The 23,233-nt window shown below is 43.6% G+C and overlaps 1 protein-coding gene across 9 annotated transcripts in view; it reads right to left on the bottom strand.

Moving 5' to 3' along the window:
* EHF (ETS homologous factor) overlaps nucleotides 1-22,434 on the bottom strand; it is a 69,162-nt gene extending 46,728 nt beyond the window's left edge. For 4 of the 9 annotated variants that reach the window (XM_020963911.2, XM_020963912.2, XM_020963913.2 and 1 more), the window contains exon 1: nucleotides 22,260-22,433. The gene's annotated coding sequence lies outside the window, so the exon portion shown is untranslated. Of the gene's footprint in view, nucleotides 1-11,225; nucleotides 11,385-22,259 lie in introns of all 9 variants that reach the window. The other 5 variants (XM_020963914.2, XM_020963915.2, XM_020963919.2 and 2 more) reach the window with 3 other exon arrangements.
* Nucleotides 22,435-23,233: the final 799 nt, after the last annotated feature.

The following is a 23,233-nucleotide window of genomic DNA, read 5'->3' as shown; positions in this document are numbered from 1 at the left end:
CAGAAACTAGGTTAAAAACCCCTAAAATTTGTAATGGAATATTATCGTGCTATAAGAAATAACGAACAGGATGACTTCAGAAAAACCTGGAAAGATTTACATGAGCTGATGCATAGGGAAGTGAACAGAACCAGGAGAACATTTTGTAACAACAAGAACAATGTAACTACAACACTGGGCAATTAATACCTGTGAGTGACTTAGCTATTCTCAGCAAAACAAGGATCCAAGACCATCTCAAAGAACTAATGATGAGGCATATTATCCACCTCCAGAGAAAAAAATGATATTGTCTGAATACAGACTGAATGAAGCCTGCTGTTTCTCACTTTCTTTCCTTCTTTCATTTTTTAAAATTTTTATTTGAGTCTTCTTATACAAAATGACTAATATGGAAATGTTTTACATAATTTCACATGTATATCCCATATCTGACTGCTTACCATCTTGGGAGGGGGGAGGAGAAGAAGGGAGGGATAGAATGTGGAACTCAAAACTTTAAATAAAAATGTTTTTAAAAATTGGAAAAAAAATCAGAATCCAACAATATGTCATTTACATGTAACATTGAAAAATGAGAGATGCACAGAGTTAAGAACTACTTTGAGCTAATAAGTTATTTTGTCTATTATAAATACCCCAATTAACTATTAAGGACATATGAAGAAAGACACTATCTGTATCCAGAGAAAGAATTGATAAATATATTTACATATAGAATACTTTTACATACATATTTTTGTGGCTAATAGTAGCCATCTCTGGGAGCAGGGTGGAGGGAAAAGGAAGAAAAAAGAAAGAAAAGAAAGAAATTTACATGATAATTATATATTTGAAAGGAATAGCAAGTTGTGCATAGTAGATTTGCAATTTCATATGTAATCATCTCTTTTAATATACCATGTTATAGAAATGCTTGTTTAATTCCATAAATGAAAAAATAAGAACAAAAAACCCCTGGAATAGATGACCTCTGAGATCTAAATCTATGATACTATGAGAAATGGTCATTTAGCCCCTGTGTTTAAGGATCACTCTATTTCATTATCCCTTGAGTAAAAGGAATTCATTGAAGGTAGGACAGCTTTCATTTTGTCTCTTTTCCCCAGCTCTTAACATAGGGTGCCTTATTTTGATGAAGTGTTTAATAGATGCATGTTGAAATGTAGAGGGTGGGGAGGGGTTTGAATTGAAGGGAAGTATTGGAGGGGAAGTAGAGTCATCCATCCCATGTCACCACTTTAGATGCTGGTATAAGACCTGAGTGTTAGGTTAAAGCAACGAGGAATTTTGTACATACCCTCCACACTTCCAACATTAAGCCATTACAGAAGAAATGGAACTTGAAGGAAATCGCATTCTATATCAGTGAGGGAGAAAGTCAAAGAACTTTGGGAAGATGAGAGCTACACAGTGTGAATTAGGCAATCCAAGTGCAAATCAATCAGCAATGACTTTGTATACCACAATGTACCCCAACGTGGAATCCAAAGGCTCACCAGATACATTTAACAGACTTGGTCTATTATCACAAGTGTGTCTTTCTTCAGGTAGATAAGACTAATTAACAAATCAAGGACAGGAAAAGACAGGCAGAATTCCCATCTGTGACAGTTTCTTTGGCCCAGAGTTCCTGGAGGAGTATGGATCCTTGGTCTGACAGGGTCACCTTCTACCCGGGCCTTTTAAAGCATCAACACACCTCCCTGGATCTCAGGCATTAAATTCAAGGGAAGGTCCCCTTAGCTTTCCAAAACATTTAAACTCTCCACCAAGACAAATACTTGTCTAGTATCCCAAACCCTTCCAATTGGCTTCTAAACAATTAATTGTTACTCCTTTCTAAATGTGCTGTAGTCCATTCAATGAATCCAATCAAGTGTAGAAGAAGGGGGAAGAACCACTAACTGAAAGGATCGGTGGTAAAGGGAGCCAAGACAATCTGCCCTGGGATCCGAAAACAACCCACCATCCAAACCAAATGGGAAGGATTCTATCAAAAAAAAAAAGTCTTTAGAGCAAAACCTCATCTCTCTTTCCGGACAACTCTACCTCCTCTCCCCACCCCTCACCCCCTGACTTTGCGCCCCTGTCTTGGCCCTTGCTGGAGAAGACTCAGGAAAAAAAAACAAAATCAAACAAACAAAAGTCTTTCCTAAACTCTCAGGTAGTCACATAGGATTAGGGTCCAGATTTCTGCAAAGCAGCCTGGGCCAGGAAAGCGCTCCACTCCGGGCGGAATAAAGCAGTTGGCTGTCTGGGCTGGTGGCTCTCTCCCCAAGACAATGAGGTGTTTATATGTCAGAGGGTTAGGAGCAGGTTGGTAAGGTAGAAAACCCACCGTCAATAGAGCTGTTAATTCAGTTGCTGGCATGAGCTCCTGTTATCTTCTGAATACCTCCCAGAGGGTATAGGCCCTACCTTTTCATTTGAGTTGGCAGCCCAGGTATTTTTTTGCACCTGTTGCTCTGCTCCGATAACAACACAGTTAAGCATTGATTTGTTGGAAAATAAACAGAAAAAGCAAAGAAAGGCATCTGCCCAAACAGCCTGAGCTGGTTTTACTGAATGACTGTGCCAATTTGTTTTTCTTATAAAACCAAAAGGAAAAAAACCTCTATACACACATACAACAGACACACACAACTGTGTGCTTTCAGTCTGAATGCTCCTTCAGCATACAGAAAGGTGTCGATGGTACCCAAGGACCCTTTCCCAAAGGGCAATCTGTCCATCAGTCTGTTCAAAGAAGGCACAGGGAGAGGTGTCTTGAGTTCTGCTGGGTGGCAACTATCCAGCACCATACTGGAGGGTGAGAATGAATATGTTTTACTTTCCCGTTTGTCATAAAAACAACCATCAAAATCACACATTAACCAGGGCCACCAAGAAGCCTATCTTTTGCCCCAACCAATGTGTTGCTTCCAAGATAGAGCTCAGGACATCAATGTGGTCTAGGGATTTTAGGATGGTCCACGATATAGCCAGGATTCGAGTCAGAGAGGAGCATGGTTCCAATCCAGACTCTGCCACTTAACACCAGGGTGACTTTGGGTGGGTTGCTTTCAACTCCCTGGGTCTTGGTTTCCTCTTCTGTCAAATAATAAAATGACCTCTAGGTAGATAGATATAGAATAGAAGGTAGAAGATAAAAAGATCCCATCTCTGTTCTGAATCTGATTTCACAGTCTTTATACAGACACCTGAGGTGTTCTTCCCCATTCAGATGACTTCCTAGTCAACTTCTTAGTCACTGCCCAGATTTAAGCCCTTCCCCCTCTTCACTGGGCCATAGCTAACCCCCAGCACAAAGTGAGGGATACCTACCTCTAAGGCTGGTCACGCAGGTTCATTCATGTCCTACCAGGTGATCTGAGATCTTAGGTGCAAAAGGACCGGGGAAGGGCAAGGCGTGATTTCTGCCTTAATCCAAGGCCCAACTTCGTCATCCACATGCCCTCATTTCTCATTAGTTTGTCAGTATCATGTGACAGCATGAGACCTGGCCCAAAGGGGTCAGTCACAAAGGACTGGAGAAACCACTCAAACTTAAGTCATGACAGCACTAATTAATGGGAAGCATCATTATCCAGCCCTCATCAACTCCCGGGCCATCACGGGAAACTTCTTAATGGGGTTCTTTCCAATTAGGGAAGAAGACTCGGGAAGTATGGCAGGTTCCCCCCAACAAGCTCCCCCTTCACCCTGCTTCTTCCTCGTCCTTGGGCCCTCACAGCCCTTGGGCCATGGGACCAGACTAGAAGTCCTTCAGTGGGCCAAGAAAACTGAAGCCTTTGCAGTGGGCCAAGAAAACCGCAGCCTTACCCATCAAGGAGCATTAAGGACAGGATGTTCTGACAAGGGAGGGACATGGCTGGCTGAGCATTCCCAAGCATTCTTGTTTTGAGAAGGACAGGGAGGGTAGCTCATCGGAACCAAACCGGGCAGCCAGAGAAGTCAAGAGATTTAACAACACCCTCAGTTGACTGAAAAATAAATAAGAGCTGCCATGTTGGAATGTGTAGCAAGGGTGGAGGGAAGAGACGGGTGGGGAGGGCAGGGAGGGAGGGGTCGGGATCCAAGGTGCTGCCTCCACTACAAGCAAAATGGGTTTTCATGGAAAAGAATCTTTGCTCGCTAGAGGGCACTGGATGCCTCCAGGGTCAGTTGGGCACGGGCCCAGTGGTCTAGACGGTAGCCCTCGATTTTCCACCTTATCAGCCAAACAAGGACAGAGCAGTGACCAACAGCCCTCCCTAGAAACTAAGGCTTACCTTATTTCACGGGAATACACTCAGCCCATTTTACATGGCTCTGATGGAAGATCCACCCTCCCAGGAAGGTCTTTGGAGGGGCTTTCTTTGTTTTGTTTTTAACATTTTAGGTTTGCTTTATGGTCCCTCCCAGGGGCGGAAAAAAAGATCCAAGAACTTCACTTCTAAGACAAAATGAAAGCTGTCAGCTCTTTCTCTTATCAGGGTGCTGGGCCCATAGTAGGTGCTTAATAAATGCTTGATGACTGACTCTCTTTGGTTAAAGTAATGGTAAGAATGTTAGACTTGAGTTCAAATCCCATCTCTGGAGTCCACCATCTGTGTAACCATAGACAAGATCCTGATCCCCTCTGAGCCTCAGTTTTCAGATCTGTGAAATGGGGAGGATAGGTCAATCAAGGGTCAAGAGGAAGGGAAGAAAGGCATCAAGTATTTATCAAGCTTCTATCCCGTGTCAGGCACTGCACTAGGAACTTCTCAAATATTATCAAAGGGACAGCCTCCCCAAGCCTCAGTTTCCAGGTCTGTAATGAGGATAATCCAGCAAGGAACAAGAACCTTAACCTCCTTAAGCCTCTGCTTCCAGATGCATGGAATGGAGATAACCCACCCTAAAGCATGTTAAGTGACTACTGTGTGCCAGCCATGGAGCTAGGTGCTGGAGGTATGCAGAGAAAAATGCCTGCCCTTGACAGGTTTACACTGAATTGGGAGACCCAGCCCCGTAGCACGAGAGACAGCGTGTTGTAGTGCACAGAAGCCTACCCCTCAGAGGTAATGAGAGAACGTATGTAAAATACTTCACAAACTTCAAAGCAGTGTAAGAAATGGCTGTCAGCATCATCCCTTCTCTGGGTAATAAAGGCAGCAGCCCCCAGCTTGGTGCAGCCCTGCATGTAGATCCCAGCATCTCTAAAGAGTTTCTTGAATGTCTAGCCGGCAAGTTGGGCCACCACTCCCCCAAAGCGTTTTTACATTCAATGAGTACAGGAACCCCTCCCCCCACCACACACACACACACACACACACACACACACACACACACACACACACACACACACACACACACACACACACACACACACACCCAGTTCCCTAAGACACTGAAAGTCTCCCTTTCACAGAAGCATGCTTTCATGGGCCAGGCAAACCCATCCATTTAAAGCCGAGGACTGACTCAGGGAACTAGCCAGGCTTGGCCTATGTGACACCTCAGCCTTATTAATGATAATAACAAGAACAACAAAGTGAATAACAAAACTGTTTTTAAAAAATCTTAAAGAGAAAATGGAAGGGAAATTAGGGCTATATTGGAAGAGCCCTAATATACCTACCGCCTTTATGACAGGCCTGTTTATTCAAACATCTCACAGATTAGAGAAAAATGACAGAGTCATCCTCTTAACAACAGATAATTCCATTATTAAGACCATTAAAGTCTAGAAAGATTTTTTTTCCTCCTTATTCACATCACAACCATCTTTGGACTATTCTTTTAAATGGATAAATATAACAACTACAATTATTCTAAAACTCAATTCTTGGGGCTGATGAGGCTACAGAGGAAAGACACAGATTATCTCAGAGAGCTTTCATAAACCATAACTCACTCCTCAGCGAACAAAACAAACCATCTCATTATATGGAAAGGTGGCCTAGCATGGTGAATAGAGCGTTGGACTTGGGAGTCAGGAAGCCCTAGACTCAACTTCCAACTCAGAAAATTAGTAGCTTGAGCTAGTGACTCTGGGGTCAGTTAAGTGGCACAATGTCTACAGCTCTGGGCTTGAACTCAGGAAGACCCAAGTTCAAATCTGGCCTCAGACACTTACTAGCTGTGTGACCCTGGATAAGTCACTTACCCCTGTTTGCCTCAGTTTCCTCATCTGTAAAATGAGCTAGAGATGGAGATGGCAAACCAGTATCTTTGCCAAGAAAACTCCAAATGGGGCCATGAAGAGTCCAACATGACTGAAAGGACTGAACCACAACTAATGACCCTGAGTAAGTCACTGATCTTGTCTGCTTTATTAGATCATGGGATCACAGAGTTAAAGTTGGGAGAAACTTTACAGGTCATCTAGTCTAGCCCCCTTGATTTACAGAGAAGGAAACTGAGGCCCAGAAACATTAAATAGCTTGCCCAAAGTCACAGAGACAGGAAGTGACAGAGATGCTCACTTAATCTCTCATTCTCAATGTCCTCATCTGTAGGGAATGGATCCTAATGATTCCTAAAACACTCAGATAAATGAAGGTTACTTTGTAAACCTTAAAGTGAAGGAATGACAATAATTGGCGTGGGGATAGGTCTTCATCATCAGCCTCAGCACTAAGGGGGATAGAATGCTATAGAATCTTCATGCATTTGGCACCTCACTTTAGGCTCTCAAGGGCACAGACCCCTGGAAGAAGGAAAAGGGCTTAGCATCAGCCGGATGGGTAAAAGCTACTTCCTGAAAGCCATATTGCTAGACATGTTGGAATCCCAGAATCTTAGAGTTGGATAACCTTAAAAAAAAATGTGTTGCTCCAACATATTCAGTCATGGCAAAGCCATTTAACTTAGTTAACAATGCCCTAGATTTAGAGATGGAAGGGACCTTAGAGGCCATATAGTCCAGTTGACCTTCTTTCACAGATCAGGAAACTGAAGCTCAGGTTGTTTTAAGTGATTTAGGATCATAGATCTAGAGTTGGAAAAGCCTACAGAGATGGTTTGGTCCAATTCTCCCATTTTACAGATGAGGAAACTGAGGGCCAGGGAGTGATTTGCCCAAAATCATATAGGCAGTAAGCCCCAGAGGTGGGATTTGACCCTACATCTGCTAACTCCAGAGCCTACATTCTTACCATTGGGGCCTTGCAGCCTTCAACTTCTGAGCCTCATATATAACAGATACTGAACAATCTTTGCACTGCTCACCTTACAAAGTGATTGTCAGGAATGCATTTTGCAAACCTAGAAACCTATGGAAATGTATATTTTATTACATTGTGGAGCACCAAGTTCTCCTTGGATACCATAGCTCCCCAACCACTCCCAATTTCCATTCCCCCAAGGCAGAAAGTAGACTGAAGGCTGGGCTTTCTCAGTTCCTAGGGCCACAGCATTTCAGCAGGCAATTAATTGGGCATTTTCCCAAGGGTCTATTGGAGAGGCCAGGTTTTTCCTTCAGGCTATACTTTCACCATACCCCTCCCCAGACACAAACAGGAAGAAAAGTCATAGTTGATTTCCAGATGTAAGAACTCAACCTAACCTCTCCCCACCCTCCACCCAGAAGTCCCACCCCCAGGCATTCTCAGTCCAATACCTTGACATCATCCAAATTTCCCAGCTTGATGGGACCTATGTTGATACTTGTTCCAAGATGCCAATAACTTTTTTATTCCAAGGACCTATGATTTCATTGCCCCCACTTTGAAAAGCACTACCAGCTTACAGCAATAATACTTGGCCTTGCAATCCTAAATTTAATCCTATTGGAAGGAAAATGGACTTTTAATGTATGTGGGGAAGGGGGAGGAAGGTGAGTAAGTATTTATTTATCACTATGTTCCAGGCACTGGGCTAAGCACTTTGACAAATATTATTTCATCACTGGATAAAGGACTTTCAAGTATTTCTGATGAAAAGACCAAAGCTGAGTAGGAACTTTTAAAGACAAACACAGGAATCAAGAGAAACCTAGAAAGGTAAATTTATTTAAGCAATTTGAAGAGGTTTATATGATGATGTAGTGCTAACATTCTACAAGGAGGAAAACCAATGTGTGTCCTTTCAGAATTGTAATGTGTTAAAAGGATACGGAAGAAGTTACACAAGAAAAACAGAGGGACCAGGACTGGGCTGATTCAGTTCTGAAGGTTGTGAGAGAAGAAAGAAGGGAAGGTAAAAAGAATGGATGACAGCACAAAAGAGGAAGAGGGGAGGTGGAATCTCATAATCTGGGTTCCTGAAGAACAGATAAATTTGTAGAAAGAAACGGGGGGGGGGGGGGAACTAGGCATATCTTAACTGAAATGTATAGACACACACACACAATTTGGTGTAGAAATATATCAAACAACAGAAAAACAAGTTGGGAATGGGAGGATAAAGAGAGAGGAAAATATGGGGAAGGAATAGTCAGGAGCAAAAGAAAAAAAAGACTAGACTGTAAGTTGGGTGCCTATCAGTGGATTAACAAATTGTGGCATGAGAACATGACAGAATTTTATCACACAGTAGGGGCTGATGAAAGGGACAGTTCCAGAGAAGCCTGGGTGAGTGTAAATGAATGCAAAATAAACTAAGCAGAAAGGAGAGCGATCACCTCAAGAACAGCAGCAGCATGGTGAAGAAAACAACTCTGAAAGGCTTAAGGAACAGCCTCAGAGCAAAGAGACAACCACTGCCCAGAGGATCCATGAAAAGTGTGGGACCCACCTCCCAATAGAGAAGGGGTGGATTCAATGTAAAGTAAGAGTCATATATATATATGTATATATACATGACAGAGAGACAGAGAGAGAGACAAAGAGAGAGTCAGAGAGACAGACAGAGAAACACACAGAGACAGAGAGAAAGAGACAGACAGACAGAGACTGCTTTAGTGTTAAGTGACTTGCCCATGGTCACACAGCTCAAAAGTGTCTAAGGCTAAATTTGAACCCAGTTCCTGACTCCAGGGCCAGTGCTTGTATGTGTGTGTGTGTGTGTGTGTGTGTGTGTGTGTGTGTGTGTTTGGACTTCTCCCACTGGGTAGATCCATTTTACTTGACCACGCTGATTTGTTAACAAGGTTATGGAGTTTCTTTTGTTCTCTTGAATTTTAATTCAGGATGAGGGAGATAGGGTAGGTAGGATTGCCAAAAAAAAAGGACCACTGTAAAGTATTTTTATACAGAGAAGGAAGTTTAGAAGGAAAATATAGATAAGTAGGACAGTTATGAAAGTAACATATGGGATTTATATTTATATATAAAATATATATTTATCATTATATCCTTTTTAGAAAGTCATATGAAATGGAGATTCACAATCACTCATACGATCCTTTTTTTTTAAATTCTGCTATATCTATGGAAATGCTCAGACGTATGTTGTTAAGCTCAGAATTTTAAAAACCAGGACCACCTCTGATCCCCCAATCAATAAGCATTTATCTCATGACTGCTATGTACTAGCCACTCCGTTAGGTGAGGGGGAGGACACGACAAGGAGGAGTCGTCAAACAGGTGACATTTACACAGTGTTTACTATGAGCCAGGTACTGCACTGAGCACTTTGCAATTACTATTTCACTTGGTCTTCATAACAATCAGGGAAGTAGGAGGGGTTATTAAGCCCATTTGACAGATGAGGAAATTAAGGCAAACAGAGGTGGTGACTTGCCCAGGTTCACATATCTACCAAGTTTCTGAAGCTTAACTCCAGGCCTGGCACTCTATCCACCTTAGCTAAGGTTCTGATGCTTCACTAGCATATGGAAACCTCTTGCAGCAGTTGGTAGAGTTCAAAACTCTCTGGCACGCGGCATCATAAACCATAATAAAAATCACCCATTTCTAAGGTGATATTTTAAGGTTTCATAAATCGATTTCTTCGTAATCACTGGGCAAAGTATGTCATTATTATTTTCATCATTTTACAGATTTAGAGTAAAATGAGACTTAGGGAGGTTGCTCAAAAGCCATCCACCTAGTGACAAGAGGCCAAGATTGGAACCCAGGTCCTTTGACTCCCAATACAAGTGTACCTGGTACTCATACTGGGTCATGTCATGTCGACAATCACTTAGTAAGTACCTCCTTACTTACAATGCTAAGAATATAAAGGTGAAAAAGTCTCGGCCTTGAAGGGGATGGGGATTCCTCTCTAACAAGACAACATGCAGACAACTCTGCTCCTACAAGATATACAGACAAGATAAAATGCAGATAAAAACAGAGGGAAAACACTAGCTTTAAGGGGAATTGAAACTTTCAGAAGCTAAGGAGGCAGAGATCAAGGTGGAGAGTGTTTCAGGCATGGGGGACCAGCAAAATGCCAATGAAAATGGCTTGAGTGTGAGACAGAGTGTCATGCATGTGGGAAGAACCGAAAGAAGACCAGTACCCCTGCAAGGGGAGCACATGCGAGGGAGCAAGGTGTACAAAGACGGGAAGGAAAAGAAGAGGCCAGGTGAAAAGCCAAGCAGAAGATATTAGATTTGATTCTGAGCCACTGAAGTTGATTGAGGTGGTGGGGTGGGGGGCTGTCCGGAAAGGGTAATGGGGCTAACCCGCACTTGGGAAGGTGCCTTTAACAGCTCAGGGGAAGATGGACTGCAGTGGGGAGAGGCAGGAAGCAGGAAGACCAACCAACCGTCTATTGCAATAATAGCACTTAATAAGAGGAAGCACATAAGAAATGTTTGTTTACTTGACTTGATTTAAATGCTAATATTGAAAAACATCAAGGAATAGTGGATAGAAGACCTGCAAGGAAGACTTGGGTTCAAAGTCCCACTTCTGATACAACATTGACAATGAGCCATACATATTGATGGTGACCACTGCTGGTAAAGGAAGTCTCCTAGACTAATAATAATAATAGCACCCCCATTTTACAGATGAGGAAACTGAGGCAAGAAAAAAAGGTTAAGTAAATTCCCCAAGATCACACAATTACTAAGCATCTGAGGCAGGATTTCAAACTCGGGTCTTCCTAGACTCCAAATCCTAGACTCCAAATCCGCACTCCACCTACTTTGTTACTTAGGTCACACAGGACCACTCCCTATGATTGCTATTATCATCATCCCTTGTACTGGGTTCTTCTATGGCCCAATGAACTGAGACCCCCTTTAAGTAAACTTTTATGCTCAATAGTAACTCCCAGCTACCCCACAACAGAATAAATTCTTGCTTCTCTTATAGTCAACAGCCCAGAAAGACAAAGAGAAAAACAGATAGATGGCTTACTCGCGGCATCCAATGTATTGGTTTCTCCAAACAGCATGACTGGCACTCCAAATCCCAAGGCAGCTCCCTGATCGGCAAATCTCAGAAAAGTCTGGGATCTTCTCTCATCCTGGAACTTCCCTCCTACTCCCAGAGTCAAGATGGCCCTTTTCCCAAGGGCTGAGAGAAAGATAGGCTGGTCCATTAGATGAGTACCAAACAAAGCTTCACACCATTATGGTATTAGTATAGGAGTGTGACTCACTCACATAGGGTGTGGACAAACCTCTCCTAGCTACTGAAAGAAAATGGAGCTCAAGGCAAAGGTAAGACCCCTTATAATGCAATTCAACCAATTCAATTCAACAAAAGCTTATTAAGCACATATTGTTTACAAAATATAATGAAGATCTGATCACGAAGAAACCAGAATCTTTCACACTTTGGGTTCATCTGTTTGGTCATTAATAAGCATTTATTACTTTTTTACTATAAGACAGCTGGGGATTCAAAGAAAGGTATACATGGATTCCTTTTCTCAGGGAACATTCTAATGGTGGAGACAGACAAACAACCATGTACATCCAAGATACACTCACTACCCTACGATGATGGTGACTACTTCTCTGTGGAATTATTGAGAGAGCAACTCACTTGGGGCCAAACAGAAAGAACCCATATATTCACACCTTGGGCCTCTAAGTCACCTTCTTAACTAGGCTTCAAAGCTCAACTTCAAGGACTGGTTCCCACAAAACGTCTTTCCTGATCCCCCACATTGTCAATGCATCCTCTTCTGAAATTATATGATATTTATTTGATTCAACCAATCAGCCGGCATATAGTAAGCTCTCAATAAATGCTTGATGAATTATATTCTAAGTAGTGTTGGGCTGGTAGTCAAGAAACTGGGTTCAAATTCCATCTCTGATAGCTATTGACTGGGTGACCACTGAATTTCAGGAAGCTCTCTGACACTCTAAATTATTGACTAGCTACTAATTAAATCATGGGGTCCTTGACTATAGAGCTAAACTTGGCCAAAGACTGATTTTTGTCCTTGTTTTCCCAGCCCTAACACTCCCTTGCTCAGAGTAAATGCTAAAGGAATGATTAATGGTTAATTGAATCCAAGTCGAGATCCAAAAGGGACATGAAGAGGTTCTTTGGGCCAAAGTAACCTGCAGTCAGCCCATAATCATTTATTCAGGATTAATATATGCCCAGCACAGTGCTAAGGGGAAAGGGAGAAACAAGTGTTTGTTAAACACCTACTGTGTGCCAGGCACAGCTAAGGCTACTCTAAGGATACAAAAAAAGACAAAAACACAAACACCTGTTCTCTTGCCTCAGCTCACATTCTTCTGAAGGAGATAACATGTAAGTAATTATGTACATACAAGACACATCCAGTGCCTGCCATGACTTCCTTCAAATCTCTTCTGCAGGAAACCTTTCCCAGGCCTCTTTAGTACCTCCCCTCTGACACTATCTCTCCAATATATTCTGTAAACATCTTGTTGTTTAGTCATTTTTCAGATGGGTCTGACTCTTCATGACTCCATTTGGGCTTTTCTTAGCAAAGATCCTGGAGTGGTTTGTCATTTCGTTCTCCAGTTCATTTTACAGATGAGAAAACTGAGTCAAACAAGGTGAAATGATTTGTCCAGGGTCACACAGTAAGTAAACATCTGAGGCCAGATTTGAACTCAGGTCTTCCTGACTCCTGGACTGGAACTCCACCCACTGCGCCACCTAACCTACCTACATTTATTTTATTTGTATGTATTTTCTTGTATGTCATCTCTTATCACTAGACTGTGAACTCAAGAGCAGGTACAATGTTTTTACTTTCTTTTTATCCCCAGCACTTAGACTACTGCCTGGTATGTAGTACGGGCTTAGTAAATGCTAGTTGAAATGGAACACATGTCCAAACCAAGAATTTTTCAAGAAATTCCCAGAATAGCCACAGAAGAATTCTTGCTAACTCATGAGGTTAAAATCAAAAATCTGGATTAGCCAAATTTTCTCCTGGCATCCATGCAATGCCAGGAGAGCTAGAGGAAGGGTCCCCGGCTTGTGAGGTAGGTCCCTGTTGGTGGACTCTATGGGATGGGGCTAAGTAGTGCATGGTGAGAAGGAATGAATGACTTCCTATTTGCTTAGAGTGCTTTCATCCACCAAAGCACTGAAATTGTGGGATGAAATATTTGCCTTCATTGAGAGTATTGTTGTTTGGGTGACACTGAGGTACCAGGGGTGGTGAAGGACTTTGAGGTCACGACATAGGAGGCCCTGGCTGAAGTAATGGAGGATAGTTGGCCTGAAGAAGAGCAGATTTATGGGAGACAGAGTAGCTGTGTTCAAGTACATAAAAAGTTGTAAAAGGGAAGAGGGAGCAGACCAGATGGCAGAAATAGAAACAGGAGGAAGTTGCAGAAAGGCAAAGTTAATTTAGTCTAGATGTCAGAGCAAACTTCCTACAATCAGAAGGTTCCCAGAGCAGAATGGTCTCCCTCAGAAGGTCGTGTGTGCACTCTTTCTCCTCTCCTCTTCTCTCCTCCTCTCTCTCTCTTTCTCTCTTTCCATCTCTCTCTGTCTCTCTCTCCCTCTCAGTCTCTCATGCTCTCTCTTTCTCTTTCCATCTTTCTCTCTTCTCCCTCCTTCTTCTCTCTCTCTCTCTCTCTCCTCTCTCTCTCTCTCTCTCTCTCTCTCTCTTTCCATCTCTTTCTGTCTCTCTCCCTCTCTGTCTTTCTCATTCTCTCTGTCTCTCTCCCTCTTCTCCCTCTCCTCTCCTCCTCTCTCTTTCTCTCTCTTTCTATCTCTTTCTGTCTCTTTCCCTCTCTGTCTTTCTCATCCTCTCTCTCATGCTCTCTCTCTCTCTGTGTCACACACACACACACACACACACAAACACACACACACACACACACACACACACACACACAGAGTAGGGCTTCAAGCAAAGGTTCCCTGAGCTTATCCAGACAAGGAAATCCAAAGTCCCAGTTGAACTCAGTAGGAGTTAAGATCCCTTCAAACTAGAATTCACTGGTTCTTTGAGTATGCAGATACGGCACAGCTATTCCTAAGTTTCAAACAGAATCTCAAATCCATTTCCATCCCCAGAATCTTTTTAGACCTGGATTTGCATGAAGACTCTTAAGACAACCTTCAGACAGGGAGTTTCCTATTCTGTCTCCAAGAAGTTTGCAGTGGTCACTCCTTCAGAGACTCTGGGTGGTTATTCTAAAAGCATTGTTCAATTGAGCAATAAACATTTATTTAGCACTTAACACTTAGCTTAGTATGGGCAACTAGGTGGCCCAGTGGATAGCATGCCTGGCCTGGAGTCAGAAAGACTCCTTTTCCTGAGTTCAATCCAGACATAGGCACTTACTAGCTGTGTGACCCTGGACAAGTCACTTCATCCTGTTAGCCTCAGTTCCCTCATCTGTAAAATGAGCTAGACACAGAAATGACAAACCATTCCAGTATCTTTGCCAAGGAAACCCCAAATAAGGTCAATGACTAAAAACAATTGTTTGGTTAGGCCTCTAGGTGGTAAATCAGATAAAGCACTGGACCTGGAGTCAGGAAGACCTGAGTTCAAATTTGGCCTCAGATACTGAGTGACCTTGAGCAAGCCACTTTACCTCTACCTGCTTCATTTTCTTCACCTGTGAAACTCATCTATAGATAGCACCTTCCTCCCAAGATTGTTGTAAGGATCAAATGAGATATAAAACACTATATAAATTGCTAGCTATTGTTGTTATTATTTTATTGTTGTAGTTCAGTCACGTTGGACTCTTTGTGACCCCATATTGGGGTCCTCTTGGCAAATATATTGGAGTCGTTTGCCATTTCCTTCTCCAGATCATTTTACAGATGAAGAAACTGAGGCAGACAAGGTTAAGTGACTTGCCCAGGGTCACATAGCTAGTAAGTGTCTGAGGCTGGATTTGAACTCAGGTCCTCCTGAGTTCGCTTTCTCTGCTATGCCACCTAGCTGCTGGGTTCAAATCCCACCTGAGATGATTGCCAGCTGTGTGAGCCTGGATAAGTCACCCAACCATTCTCAGCTCCCTGTTCTCCTCATATATGAAATGTGGATAATAATAGTAGCAACTTCACAGTGTTGTTGTGAGGATTGAATGAAATAATGCCTGTAATGCATGAAATAATAGCTCCAAGAGCCGTGCAGACTTTAAAGCGCTATATAAATTCTGTGTATTGTTTTGTACCAGGCATTGGGCCAAGTGCTGGTAAGTCAAAGCCTCAAGAGAAATGGTTCCTGCCCTCAGGGGGTCTATGGGCTGAGACAGCAAGTCCAGGTCCATACAAGACACCTTCAAAGTAATGAATGTGGTGACTGAGGCCTAGAAGCTGAGGAAGGTGGGGAGAGGAGATCAGAACAGGATCCCTAGGTAAGCATACCTGACCTGGGAAGGGACTGTAACAAGTGGAGGTGAAAGCCCAGGCAAAAGCTAGGAGGTGGGAAATGAAGAGTCACTGTTCTTGGCTGGCAGGCATTTGACTGGTGGACACAGTATGGCACACTTGTTCTCACTTGGAACCCGCTGACCCTCCCTGGAAATGAGCACGTTTTTCCTGGGCACCCCCTTCACATTTAGCTAATGGCCTCAGCCGGGGCATCAAGGGACAGGAAAGTCAAGAAATGCTATTTATATCACTCCCAAACTTCCAAGCTGTAAGCCACTGGCTTTGATTTGCTGCCAGTGAGATAAAATGCCTAGCTGGGGTGGGGGGAAGGGAAAGAGGGGATCTTCTCCTATCCTGCCTTATACCTTGAATTCAAATACTAATGAAAATCCTTGGAGAAAATGGGGTCTGGGTTCTAGAGGGCAAAAAAACAAAAAAACAGACAGAAAAAAGCCATGTGAGTCCAGTCAGTCAACACAAGAGCCTGGGCCCCTATAAAACCACCAGCAACAAAAATAGAGTTGTGGTTAGGTGCTAGTGAAATCCATTTTCAAAGGAGCTATTTTACAGGCTGTCTCATTTAAAAGGAGGCCAATTAAAATGCTGGGGGCCTCTTTAAATGGGCCACCCTATATGTTCCTGATGACAGGGTCGCTTTGTGCCAGTGGGCATCTGAGGTGTCATTTCAGAACTTCTGGCAAGAGGGATTGCTTGAGCACCCTAGGATACATGCACTCCCGTCTCCTGTCTGCTAGGCCTTCCTTCACTTTCTTGGGAACTTAGACTCTCTGGCCCATCTAACAAGATGGCGGCAATATCGTGAAGATCTGGGCAAGCCAGATGTTTGGCCTCATGTAGCCAAAGGCTGTATGATTGAACTTGGAGCACCGGGGGAAGGAAGTTGAAAATTTAGGCTTGGCCTTGGTGGGAGAAACATTAATTAAACTCTTTACTGCATGCCAGGCACTGTGCTAAGGCCCAGGCTACAAAAACACGAGAACAAGAAACTGTAACTTTGGACAGATGTTCTAACAATCGAGGCTGTTTTTCCACTTTTTTTACTCGTTGACTTGAGTCTTATGCTACAAATAATGGGAGGGACTGATTTTAAAGGAACTGACAAAAGATCCCAAAGCCTCCCCCTAAGGCCAGGAGATAATGTATTTGCTCCAGTCCTCTCTTCCATTTCATCCTCAGACAAGACCATATAGAATAGGATTTAGTTGGTAAAGGGAGTGAGGAGGGGGGTTGAGAGGGAACACAGGAGCTCCCCTGGTCTAGCCTGGTCCAGAGCAAAAAAATAACACAGGAGCCCCCCTGGTCTAACCTGGACCTGAACAAAAAGTCCCCCCTCTAATCTATGTGATCCAGGAGTCATCCAGCCTTTGCTTGAAGACTTCCAGTGGGATTGCTCTCCAGGCTAAGTTGGTTTGTTTCATTTCTGACACCAAACCTAAATTAGCACTTCTCAATTTGCACTCATTTTCTCCCATATCTGCATATATTTTTAGCCTAGATTCCCACATCTAAAATACTGGGTAATAAAAAGGAGTGGGACTAGTTCAATGCAACTCAACTAGGAAGCCAAAATGCTTCTATTTGGTTATTTATTTAGTCATCTACTTATGTATTTTTGAGTTTCACTGATGGCCTTTTAAAAACTTTTGTTAAAATATTTTGCTTTTTATCACATTCGTTTCTGAATGTATCCCTTTCCTGCCCCTACCCAGTAAGCCATCCTTGCAAGCCAAGAATTTTAAGAAGAAAAACAACAGTTCAGCAAAACTAATAAATCAATCTACAATGTAGAGAGTGCAGACAAGTATGTGTTTTTCTAACATCATCCTCTTTTCTGAATATACTCCTCCCCCATCCCCCTTCTATCCATCCCTAAGCCCCACCCCCAGTGAGCCTTCCAACGGTTACAAAGAAATGCTATTAAGGAAAACAAAATAAATAATATAGGCACTAGATCTGACAACGTATTCAACACTCCACACTCATAGGCTCCCACCTGGGATGGGGCAGGTGGGGAAGGGGGTCATCCCTGGCACCAATAAACTCTTGAATTCACCCACCTTCCCTCACCCCCATTAAATGCCAAAGAAAAAAAAGTCAGTGAAGACTATTAGCCTCATAGCATCTGTACTTCGGAATCATCTGCCTCCCCCTTAGCCTCAGCCTACAGTGACCTCAAATGAAACCTGAAAGGTCAACTACTGACCTGCACTACAAGGTGTGGTTCACTGACCCAAGACCCTCTACCCCAACACAATCATGGAATCAGAGAGGCACGTAGGGACCATAGAGATCATGCATTCCAGCCTGCAACTACAAGAGAATCATCTCTTGGCTCAGAGGTGAGTCCCTACATAGTAAGACACTGAATCAAGATGGCAGAAGGTGGACATTTCAATGAAGCTTCATTCAGAAGTCTTAGTGGGTAGACCACTGCCCTTGGAATCAAGAAAACCTGCCAGAGGAATCCTACTACTGACAGAGATTAGTTGTGTACCCTGGGCACCTCAAGCTCTCTTAGCCTCAGTCCATCATCTGTGAAATGGGGATAAAATAGCACCTTCCTCCCAGGTTCGTTACAAGGATCCAATGGGATAGTAACAGATGTAAAGTGCTTTGTAAACCTTAAAGCGCTATATAGATGTTAGCTATTATTATTTATTCATTCTTTCCACTTGTCCTAAACACAAAGCAATATGACTTTAATACATATACTATACAAGCACCTTTCCTAGCCATCCCCCTACTCCCTGCCATGCCACCTTTCATGTCCTGGATGCCTTGGGATCCCCACAATCAGTGATCTAGGGCTGCAAGGAATCTTAGTACCCACCTCCTCGTTTTAAGGATGAGTAAACTGAGGTCCTGAGAAGTAATGGGATTTGAATTTTCATCCCCTGACTCTAAATCTAGCCTAAGAATTCCCTCTGCCCCTCTTCCTACCATGAGAAGCATTTTATATTTGCACCAACGATTCCTTTTTTTTTTTAAAGCCGAGAAGGAAAACTTTCAATTGACTTGTTTGCCCAAACCACAGAGCCCCACATTGGCAAAGTCTGGAAGAGCAGACCAGTTTGCAATGAGCCATCTTATAGCCAACCGATCCGCAGAAAGCCCCCATCTAGAGGGGCAGGAGAGAGAAGCCAAGTCGGAGCAGAGATTGCATCTGACCCTCAAAACTTCAGCTGCTTGGGATTCTTCCAGGAGACCCTGAGCCTTCACTCCAAAACAGTTTTTGAAAATCACACCTTGGAATGACTTAACCAAACGCTGCTGTCTGAGGGCAGAGGGGTAGACTAGATGACCTCACCATGCCCCTTCCAACCCTGCCTTTCTAGTCTTCATTCTGCAGTCAGGAACTAAATTGAACCCTGTACTTAGGGACCAGTTTCAGAGAAAACAGTGAAGGAGTGGACAGGTCACTATAGCTAGGATCCAGAGAACTTATTTGGCCTTCTTTGTGCGCTTTGACCCAAAGCCTCACAACTCTGACCTGACCCCGGTCCTGCTTTCTAATTTGCCACTGATTACCTACAATTTGTTATGTGACCTTGGGTGCATAACTTAACCTTTCTGGATTGGGACTTTCTACGGTCCCCTCTAACTCTATCATCCGACAATCCCATGACCTTAGGGGATTACTCTAATCTTCCCCTATCTTTATTTTGTTCTCCGTAGGGCACAGTATAAATTAAATACCCGTCCCAGCCCCTCCACTGGCTCACAAGGCAGTTTTGAAGATGGATTAGATAAAGTCTGGAAATTAATGGGAGCTCCTTGCAATGTACTATAAATACGAGATTGAGTGATTACAATTGCTCCAGCCGAACCCGCGAGTCAAGATAACTTACAGAACACCCTGTCCCACAAAGATATTCACAGTTCTTTCTTTCATTCTCCTGAATCACCGAATTTCAGAAGGAACCTTAAGAGGCCAACTCGTTCTAACCTGTGCTCCAGTAGAAATCTCTCTGACATTCTCAACAAATGGTCATCAGACGCCTTTGCTCAAAGACCTCCCGTCCAGGGAGGCCAGGTCCACTTTGAGAACACTTTACCTTTTAGACTCTTCCCTTACGTTGTGGGGTTTATTTTTTTTCCCCCTTTATGTGACTGGGTTTGTTTTTTCTCTCTTACGTGGCTGGGCTTGTTTGTTTGTTTTTTCCCTGTATGTTTGTCCCTCTGCAACCCTGACCAATTGTTCCTAGATCTGGTATCTGGGGCCTTCTATCACCCCATAACAGCTGTTTGTTCCTCTCTGCAATACAGTGAGGAACCTGGGAGTTAACCCCTGACTCATGTTTATGCACTAAAAGAACCCCAATGGGGTTTGGGGACCCATTAGCCCAGTAGTCCTATGGATGCCATTCTAGTCTAGCTCATCTTTGAAACCCACCCCCCACTTTCTCAGTTGTTAATCCATCAACAAACATGTATTAAGTGCCCATTGTGTGTGAGCTAATGTGCTCTCCTACCTCCAATTGCTTTGTGTTCACTGATCTGTGGACATATTATATCCCTTGCCCCCTAGTCAGTAGAATATAAGCTTTTTGAGGGCAGTGTCTGTTTCTTTTAATGTTTTGACCAGCGTAATGTCTTCTATATAGCTTACTAAATATTTCCTGGATTGAATGCAATTGAATTGTATTCCCCAGAGGAGATTTTATAATCTTTCATAATATTTCCCAGAATCTTGAAGCCCTTTGTAACTAGGAAAATTCTTTCTACTACCTAAAGCTTTTCTGCTCCAAATTAAATCCTACCCTTAAAAGTTCGAACCCTTTCAGGGGCCGCAGTAGAACTAGAATACGGCCCCTCAAGAGCCCCACAATAACCTTTCATGGGCTTAAAGGCTACTTCTAAACACATCTCCCTTCTCGCTCCCCACCACACACAAACACTCACAAATAAGCCTTTCTCTCCTCCATCCAAGGGTCCAGTTCCTTCATTTGATTTTTTTCCTCAACAAGTTCTAATGTATCTCCTCTCCAAATCTTTCTTGCCCTTGGAGGCTCATAGATTCGAAACTAGAATAAATGGCTAGGTAACCTAATGGGTTGCCTTGTCTAGCCACCTCATTTTACAGATGAGGAAACTGAGGCCCAGGGACATTAAATGACTTGCTCAAAGTCATACGGGTAATAAGTGGACAAACTGGAATTCTGCCTCAAGTGCTCTGACTCCAAATCCGGGGCGATTTTTCCATAGCACCAGCACCATGAACACAGAGACAGCAACTAGAGGAATTATAATTGGATTGGACTTAGACTCATATGGCCACCTGCACCATCTAAAACCACACACACACACAGCTTCAAAGAAGTCACTCTGGGTAGTATCTACCACTGAGTAAATAATAAGTAAGCACCGTAATAAATGCTTGTGGATTTACTAGCCAAAGCTCCAGCGGGTTCGAGCTTTCGGAGCTACCGCCTGGAGCATTCTTGCTCCCTACCAGTGACAAGCCATAACCTCCCTCCTGTCCTGTGGTGAAACTTGACCATATATCACCCACACCCGGGATTCGGAACCAGGAGGCTCTGTGCCTTGGGAAGGCTTCAGGAGCTACTGAGTCACCACCATCAACAACACTGTCCCTTCAGAAAGTAAACAAAAGGCTGGCCAGTCGAACCTCCTGCAGTATGGCAGGATTCTTTGCCCTCTCCAACTCCCCTCATACCCCCACCACCCGAACAGGGATATTTCTTAGGCTGTCTTCCCTTTCCCCACTCCACCTGTTTCTTCTGGCTGTCTAACCCCATCGGGAGCATAAAGCGAAAAAGGAATTTTGGATCACTTCATTGACCTCCCCTCTCCCTTCCCCTCCTCACCCCCACCTCCCATCTCCAGGTATTTACTACCATCAAGCCACCACGAGGCTCTGCTGGCTGCAGCCTCCCTACAGAACGCTCCCAAGTCAGGGAAATTACAAACAAGAGATGTCTCTAGGAAACAGGACCATAGGCTAAGAGCAGGGCAGCTAATTAGCAAGCCAGTAGCTAGCTCTACCTGTCTGTGTATTTCCTAACCTAGGGAGATGGCTACCTCAGAAGGTCAAGGGCAGAAACTTTGGGAGTTCACAGTGACTCCCTTGGGGACCCAGGAGCAAGGCAGCAGACACACACACATACATTCAATAGCCAAATCCACTCCTCTGGGACTCAAGTAAAGGTTCTTAACCTGTTCTGTGTTCTAGGCTCCTTGGCTGTCCAGAACCCCTTCTCAGAAAAAGGGCTTTAAATGAATAAAATACAATGCAAAGGAAACCAACTATATCGAACTGAAGTTAAAAAACATTCATGAACTCCAGATTAAGAACCCCTGTTCTGGTGAGAAATAAAATTTAGTGAAAACCAGGGAGGCAGCCAACCCAAAGCAAGCAGGGTTTCATTTTCTGCCCCAACCGACCTCAGGGAGGGAGGGAGGAAGGGGCCAAAGATCTCAGTTTCTCAGCTGTCTGGCTCCAGGCAGGCTGTCCCGGCCAGAATACATGGGTTTCTCTTCTCGCTCAGGTATTAACAATACAACATTGAAAAAAAAAAGAGAGAGAGAGAGAGAGAGCAAAAAAAAAAACCCAACTCAACTTACCTCATTTAACTAAAGATTCTGTTGGGAAATCCAATAGCAGGGTCTGGTGAGAAAGCTGGGCAGAGGGAAACAGACAGACTAGCTCCTAGAGGTAGGTGATGGCCAATCTTAGTGTGGTGTTAGGTTCTATCACTTCCCAGGCCTCAAAAGAGTGAAGATGAATGCATAGGACATTAATTTTAAATCATTTTGTAGGATGTTAAGCAATAGGCCACCAACCGGGAATTCCCTAAGTCACTTCCCCCTCCCCTGATTGGCTGCGAGGGCCTTATACAGTAAAATAAAGGACAGCCAACATGGGCTCATTTGCATATGGAGCTCACACGTTAGTACTCAACCAAAACAGGTCTGACCAGGTTATGAGTGTCTCGGGAAAAGAGAAGCAACCTGTTAATGGATGAAGCATTGATCTGGCTGTGACTGTTCTTTCCAGCCCGGAGGCTCACTCTGAAGGATCAGAATCGCAGAGGGACCCCAGATAGAGGCCAGATAGCCCAACCTGACTTGGTCAGGAATCCCCTCCAGCATCCCCGAAGAGGGGATGGGAGGAAGGGGATACTAGGACGATAGACTGAGAGCTGAGAGTACCTTAGGGGTCAACCAGCCCATCCCCCTCATTTTTTCAGCTGAGGAAACTAAGGTACAAGTAAGGTCACAGCCATTAAGTTTGTGAAGGGGACCAGAGACAGCATAAATTTGGAGCAGGTGTTCTTAATGGTTTTCATTTTATACAGTTAGAAATTCTTCTAAGAAGGCAAAAAAAAAAGCAGATTAAGAACCTCTGATTTGGAGCTAAATGGGACCTAAGAAGTGGTCTAATCCAAGCACCTCATTTGACAGGTGAGGCAATGAGGGAGAGAAGATAAGTGACTTACCCAGGGTCACACAGGCAGTACATGTCTTTGGGTCTTTGGGACTCCAAGCACAACCCAGTAATCCACTCCAGTTTGGGGCAGCCCGTCCCATATTCTGCT

The sequence above is a fragment of the Phascolarctos cinereus genome, unplaced genomic scaffold, assembly GCF_003287225.1.
Source record: "Phascolarctos cinereus isolate Bilbo 61053 unplaced genomic scaffold, phaCin_HiC Scaffold_9;HRSCAF=440, whole genome shotgun sequence".
Lineage (NCBI taxonomy): Eukaryota > Metazoa > Chordata > Mammalia > Diprotodontia > Phascolarctidae > Phascolarctos > Phascolarctos cinereus.
Note: the sequence above shows the minus strand (reverse complement) of the source record. Positions and strands in the feature narration are given on the sequence as shown.